This window comes from Grammomys surdaster, unplaced genomic scaffold (genome assembly GCF_004785775.1).
Source record: "Grammomys surdaster isolate TR1022 unplaced genomic scaffold, NIH_TR_1.0 66, whole genome shotgun sequence".
NCBI classification, from domain to species: Eukaryota; Metazoa; Chordata; class Mammalia; order Rodentia; family Muridae; genus Grammomys; species Grammomys surdaster.
Genome location: NW_021604568.1, coordinates 8997890 through 9006012, shown reverse-complemented (window position 1 = coordinate 9006012; position 8123 = coordinate 8997890).

Genomic DNA, 8123 nt, shown 5'->3' with positions numbered 1-8123 from the left:
GCACATGCGCAATTCACCTATTCACCAGGAAAAATCCCGGATGTCAGCGCATGTGCGGCTTCCTACACATTCTCATCCTTCCCACCTCTAAACTAACCTGAGGTAAGTTCTATTGAAGCCACTTAAGTTTGTGGTCACACTAGTTTGAATTCAAGACTTGTATGGATGAATCCTCAAAAGTAATATTTAGTGTTGTTTGTTGGTAGATTCAGGAGCTGCCATGCCACTATCTCCAGAAAAGAATGCTAAGTTGACAAAGTCATCTAAATACATGTACACTGATCCCTGTCAGGAAGGAGAGATCTGGGCTCAGTGACAGGTTAGAACTCACTCATATCATCCACATGATGCTCTTGCATTAGAAGTCTGCACTTCAAGGCACTATTGATGGTTATTAAGTTGTATTCACTTTATAGCTATAGATGGCAAATCCAATACACATATTTTTATATGATCCTTTCCTCAAGGCCAGAAAATGTGATGGGAATATACAAAAACATCAAACACTAGAGAATAAAAGAAGAATTTTATAAAGAAAGAGACAGGCTTGGGAGGTTGGAAGCATATGGACCACGGCAAGCTAATTTTTTAAAAAAAATTATTCATTCATTCACTTTGTATCTCAATATCACCACCCCTCTCCTAGAAGTTCCCCCCATCTCACAGCTCCTCCCCATTTTCCCCTCTCCCCATTTCCTCTGAGAAGGGGAGCCCCATCTGGGCATTACCCCCCCCACACACACACACACATACATTAGGCACTGCAAGACTAGGTACATCGTCTCTACTGAAAGCTAACTTAGCAGAACAGAGAACATTGAATTCTGTCTCTGGTGAGAAGGCCACTGAGTCTCAAAAGGAACTTCTGAAAGGCTGGTAGTTGAGTTCTCCATGGAACTACACATATTATTGAAAAAAAAATCTCTCCAAGAAAGGATAAGCCTCATCCTACTGGACTTTGAGGAAAGCATTTCCCAGCTTAAGGGGTGGGTTGCAGATGGCAGGGAGGAAGGGGAGTACAAAAAAAGCAGTAAGTGGAGAGGGGGAAAGATGTAGAGAACTAGAGATAAGGTCTAGAGGGGAGAGTATATACAGAGAGATAGAGATAACATCTTGAACACTTTTGTGTAGCCCAAGCTGGTCTCAAATGTGATCCTCCTGCCTCAGCATGTATCACCATGCCTAGCCAGATATTTTTTTTTAATGAGATACACTTTAACTTGCATGACTGTACTAAGAGAAAATTCTCTCAATATTTCAAAAATTTCAAGGTGTGATCATGACATCTAGAAAACTAAACAGATGGGAAAAGTGATGAAAGAAGACAGAAAGGTGGAAAGTAAATTATTAACGTTAGACAAAACCAAACTCTTCCACACACATACAAAAAAAATGATCAGGTTTTGTATTCACAAGTCCCAGCTGTGATCAGTCTCAACACAAGAAGAATATTTTACACAATAAATATTAATGTAGACAAATTTATGTTGCAATTGTGCAGGAGATCAGAGAAAATGAGCTGGAGCATCAGTAGACATCTCAATGGGGAATGAGTACCAATGGGGAATGAGTACCATGAGCTATTCTCTAATGAGAAGTCAAAAGTTAATTAATAAAACTGGGGAGAGGGCGAAGAACTCACAAAATTAGCTTGCTAGTAGGAGATTTTTTATGTAAATACCAAAGTCAGATATTTAAGGAAGGAAACGTTTGCCTGGGCAAAGTAGTTGATGGAGGCAGGAGGAGCTCAATACAGCTATAGGCTTTATAGAGGCTAGGATAAGCCTCAGAGTTGCAGTAAGCAAACACCCCAATACACAATGGCTTCCGCATGATGCAACTTTTTGTCTATGTCTCAGTCATTTAACATCCCAGTGTCAGTGCTTCTGTATCATGGATCCGATCCTTCTACAGTTTTTGAAGAAGGACTAAGAAACTCTGAACTCTTGGTGGGACATCTACATGTTATCACTCTTCAAGGCTGACAGTGTAAACAGCCAGAAATGAGGCACATTGGGAGTCTTCAAAGACAACATGGAGTGACTTCACTGTTGCTCTGAGCTCTCCATCACAGTGCATTCCTAACAGCTATAAGACAGCAGAGAATGCTCTCCAGCTACAGATCAAGGAAACACAGAGAAAGAGGTGTGAGTGAGCAGTTCACATTATCACTGTAATTTCTAAAAGTGTGGGACTCTTACATTCATGTACAGCTTGTCCGTCTAATTGTGTTTTGTTGTTGTTGTTATAACAGTACAAGGAATCGTGCTCTCAGGAGCCATTAAAACTTAACAATAATTATGACGTAATTGTAGCCTGGCTTTTGTTAATTACCCAACTCCTTGGAAGAGCCAGAATACTTCTCATTTTGGCTCACTTCCTATAGGAGGAAGCTAGACAGCTTTCCACATGAAGATATGTTGGAAATCAAGCAATAGAACTCTAAAATAACAGCAAGGCAATTTACCAATCAAACACCTGTGATTTCAAAGAGCTCAGGGATAGAATCATTGTTTGTTGTTACCTAGTTTATTCTGGTGTATTTATTAACATGTCTACAATAGACCAGTATGGGGTATGGCTGCACAAATGAACCATCCAAAGGAACTCTGTGCTTTCAGAGCTTTGATCCAAGGGAGGTGTCCTGTGGCACAGAATATTGCAACCCAGGTCTTCAGCCTGGGAGCTCAGAAGTTTTCAACAGCTCATGCTGGGCCTCTCCAGCTATTATCTCTTTTGTATGCCATGTCTCATCTGTTGAACTGAAATAAACTCCTCGCAGTTATATGATCAGATGGATTCTCCTATTTATGGAATCGACAAAAGATGCAAATTCTCTGTGGGAAAAATCTCTGTGAGTTGAACATCACACATCTCCTTTCCCCCTTAACAGCTTTGAGAGAGGCTTTGGTCCAGTATGGAGAGGAAGAGATGTGCACATTTCCTTTATAGGATGTTCCATTCTTTTCTCTCAGCTATTACAGAGCTACTTCTGTCAAGCATCTTTTTTGGCTTCCTCATGCTTGTTAGGCATGTTCTTCTATTCAAACTGACTTGGGGCAGTCATGTCTCTTAAATTGTGATGTCTGAAAGATATTCACCCAGTTATGTGAACAATCAGCATCTATCTCTGCTTCCTTCAAACAGGAAAGCACCTCCTACTGATGTGTTCCACTTGTACTTTAGTGACTGAGATGATGCTTGGATAGGAGACAGAAATGTTTACAAAGAATCCTAAGCTTGTCTGGACAGGAGCTCAATTACAATGACTATGAGGATCCTAGAAAAATGGTTTTGAAAGAATGTCCATGCAAGCCATAGTCTCAACTGAAACAAGAATTTAAATGTCAGAACCAATGTAAATTCTGGCAGGCAAGGTGGTATGTCGCTATAATCCCAGCATTTCTACTGAAAGCTGGGAGCTTGAGACTTGAGAGTCCCCAAGAGTTCTCATGCAAACCAACTAGTCTTGCATATGCAGCATTTAACAGAAGAAACCTGTTTCAACAAGAGGAATAGTGAGGACCTATACTAGAGTTGTCCTCCAACCTCCACAATGTATGCCATGATACATGTGTGCCTGCACTCACACACATGAGCATAAGCACAGACATATTCTGTACAAACATAAAACAGTTTAAAAGTAACAGAACTTCTGGCACACCCTACAACATAGATAAGCCTTAAAGACATATGAAATAAGTCAGTGTAAAAAAAAATGACAATTGTCCGATTCTACTTCTATAAATATTCATAGTATTCACATGCTGATACCAGATATGGAATGCTGGCTGCCAAGGGGGACAGAAGAGGAGAATTGGAAGTGACTGTGTAATGGGACAAAGTCATAGGAAATGAAATGTTCTCAAGATAGATTGCGATGAAGTTTGCAGAGTATCAAGGATGTGATTCATAGCACCAAACTATACATTTAAAATGGTCTGAATGAAAATTTGTATAGACTAGATACATACACAGATTACCATAATAAATGCTGGTTGATTTTATATTATTTCTTTATAAAATAAGACTTAAGGTTGAGTAATGCCAGGGTCCCAGACACAATACATCTAGACCCCAGTTAGATGCAGCTAAATCACTCACTGACCCTTTGGATGATATAACCTCTGGGTTGAACAGAAGCAAATTGATGAAGACTCCTCTGGAAAAGGTAGCTTTCCTACATCCCCCTGCAACTAAAGAACAGATATCTGAACTTCGGCAAAGGGAGGCAGACAGAGAATTTAAAAGAAAGAGAACAGCAATCCATTGACTTCCAAGAGGAAATCTCACTTGATCTGCTTATTGTTTGGTGTCAGGCAAATTCTACCTACTCATAGGGGGCACAGAAAAAGGAGAGAGGAAGAGAGAAACCATGTTTGAAAAGCATGACTCACATGTTATGTGACTGTAACCAGGAAGTCATGAGCAAATGCCTCTTTACACTCAATGTAAAAGGCACCAACAACAGAGCTAAGAAATAATTCTCCTCATGTCAGCTTAGAGAACTAGTGAGTTTATTTGGGCTCTTTACAGGAGTGCAAGTAAAGGGTTACTTACTGGAACATGCATAACTCAAATCCTCAACCTAAATAATTTAACACATCCAGGCATAGTCTTAAAAAGTGCACCCCTAGAGGTCCCTGAAGGACTTGCAGGTAGCTTGTAGTCAGAGAGTCTCCCCTCCCCTCCCCAGCAGTCATTTCTGGTCATTCAACATGCCTTGGAGACTAGTGATTCTTGAGATTGGCCAACTGTTTACTCTGAGCCTTGTAAGTTGTGGTGATTTCTAGAGACTTAATAACCCTTCCTTTACTGTGCAATGTTTCATTTCATTCATATCTACCCAGTGCACTCAAACTGGGCTTCAGAGGGTAGACGTGTGACTTCCAACCACCATTCTATTAATGGACAGATCTTTCTAGATTAAAGAGTCTCTCAAAAATATACTCACCACCACAACCAATGCAAAGGAAAACACACAGGAAACATACAGGAATTAAAGAGGCCATACCAATTCCCCTTCAAATAAGCCAACTTCTAACCCTTGCTTTTCCTGTGGCTGCTTAGATACACAATGAAGCTTGTCCTTCTCCTTAACAAATGATGTTTCTCTTTGCCTTGTGGCCCATCATCTTCTGTGTGCACTGAGCTGTTTTTTATGATGTCTATAAAGAGAGACCACTAAGACTCCTCATTCAAGAGGGAAGATTATAGGTTTGGGTTCAAATCCAGCATTTCAAGAATAATCTTAGGCTTCTAATTCATCTTTCCTTCTTTTACTTGTATTCTCAAAGTTATAAACTAAAATGACTATGACCTGCTTGCCTTCAGGGAAAGACCCTAATGCGGTAAAAATGTTGTTTGGTTCTTCCTACCAGGTTCTCTACCAGGCCACACTGGAGCTGCCAGACAGGACCTCCTTACACAGGGTATGTATTAAAGTTCTCATATGCCTAAATGAAGTTCAGATCCATGCCCAGGGAACACCTACTCTTTAGTAGCAATCCATACATTGTGTAGCTAATAGTGGCAAGGATACTTCTTCACAGTCCCTGTAAGCCTTAGGGAACAGAAAAAAAAAAAGATTAGAGGATGGATGTGTTCTGAAAGACTGTGTGCAGTTAGCCTTGAGTGCAAATTGGGAATGTGATTGAGTTTGTCTATCAAATAATCACAAATGAAGACTTTGATCTTTATCACCATGGCAGCAGTAAAAAGAAAAGCAGGAACTCCACTGTACTTTTTTAATTTCTTTTCTCCACAGTTTCAGAAAAACATAACCCATTGAAAAGCTCAGAGAATCCTCTTGGTGTTGTGATCATCCTACATGTCAATCAAGTGTCCTCTGCATCTCTGTTCTTCCTCTTTGCTTTCTAACACCAGGGTAAGAAGAAGGGAAAGGAAACGAATCTCATTTCTAATGACCAAGGGGAAAATAATAAAGTGTGCAGGAAAAGGAAGAACGGGTAAGGAAGAAATGTAGGTGTCCATGACAAAAATGAAGAGGTAGGATTGCAGTGGCCATTCCTGCCATCCCTAAATACAAGTGGCCAGATAAAGGCTTCCTGTTTAGAAACTATTTTGAAAGCTCATGTGTTCATATAGTAACCTCATGACATGTTTAAGTATTCAAGAATATTCTGTACTTATAACCTTATGAAGTAGCACATACACTCAAACCTGAGAATTGAGTCAAAGAGAAATTATAGGGAGATAACACATAGGGGAGAAGTGGGAGAAGAATTATAGATAGATAGATAGATAGATAGATAGATAGATAGATAGATAGATAGATGATAGATAGATAGATAGATAACTTGATATTGAATTATCATAGCTATTGATGGCTTATCAAGGAAGAAATGTAACTTTCATTATATATTATATATTTCATTATATAATGAAGGCTACAGAATAGCTGTTATTTACCCTTACCAAAGTGTCAGCTAAAAATAGCTCGTGGAGCTGAAGAAAGTTTCTCCTAAAGTCTGTATGAGCTCTGAATCAGTGTCTAATATGCAGTACTTCTGCTCTCATAAACAGGATTCATGTATCCAGGAATCAAGGGATAAAAATGAGATTCCATCACTACCAGGATTGGCTAGAAAACTGATTTCCATCAATTTATGCTCTGCTGGCCTGATGCCTTGATTCCAGAGAAGATGTTTCTCCCCCAAAGATACAATTGTTTAATTGAACTGGGAGTTGAGACGTTGGGCTCATCCTTCCATAAAATCAATTGGCTAAGAACAAGGCCACAATCTTATTGGTGGTGATTATCAAAGCTCATAGAGGGACTTTGAACGACTGGTCTATGGTGGCAGAAGGAAGAGTATGTCAGGAGTATAGCAGATCCATATAGAGTGTCTCCTTGCATTACAATTTCTTGATTGGGTTAAAAGGGAGATGATAAGAATATAATCCTGGCAGGATGATAAACAACTTCCTGGGTTTTACTTACAATGTAAATCATTATTGATGAGGGTGATGAAGCTGGAAAGAATACAGAGTAGGTAGAAGGTAGTTACAAATATCTATTATAACATTGTGACTAATTATTTCTGTAAGAATTTTAATTGTCATAAGAGGCTTCTTACCATTTTGTTATAGATTACGTATATAGCCTTTATTTTTCCTATTAATTTGCCGTGGCATTGAGTGAACATTATAGTACTTAACTTTTCATTAATCTATATTATCATATTTAAGTTATGAGATGTTAGAAGGACAAATGTTATTTAATGGCTTTGCCTTCAACACTGGAAAAAAATCAGTCCTTTCTGTTGTATGTGGGATAGTTCAACCATATTACACAGAGTTAATGACATTACTATTATCTTTATTTAGAACCTAAGTATATCATAAGGAGATATAATGGATATTCAAGTTGATAAAAATTGATTTGTAATGTTTAGCCTTGGTTTTCAACTTGGTGAATTAAGCAAAAATCTAAGATTAGCAAAACTTCTTTTCATGCCTGTGGGAGCATTTCTGAACATGACTGACATGTGGAACAGTGGATGTCAGAGAAAGACCTCCCTGAGTGTGGTTTATTTTACCCAACAGGCCACATGTGCATTCAAGCAAACTCTCTTCCTTACACTCATTTCCTGACAGGAGACCACACCTACTCTGTCTTCAACTTTGATTCAACATCCCCACATCTCCAGTGATCCTCCAGGCCTTCTGAACTGGGTGGGATCTATGAGACATCCAGCTCCATAGAGTGCTATTGCATTCTATGTTATTGTTATCATTGTTGTTATCTATGCTATTTTAAGTAGTAGGAGTAGTAGTAATTTAGTGGATTGGTTTAAAAGATAGAATCAAAGTAACCCAAAACGTTTTGTTATTTTAATCCTATCTTATAAACCAAGCTAGTAAATTACCTTTAACAGCAACAATAATAATATTAATAACAACAAAAACAACAATAAGCAATAGAAAATATAACAATGAGTTAGTCAAATATCAGGTCCCTCAGGGTAGTGATAAAAAGAGATTAAATATTGAATACCAGAAGTGATACAAAACTTTACTTTATGTGTGCCATGGTTTATGTGTAGACAGAATCTACCCATTTGGGAGTGCAGTACAGCCCTGGGTACAATTCTCTGCTC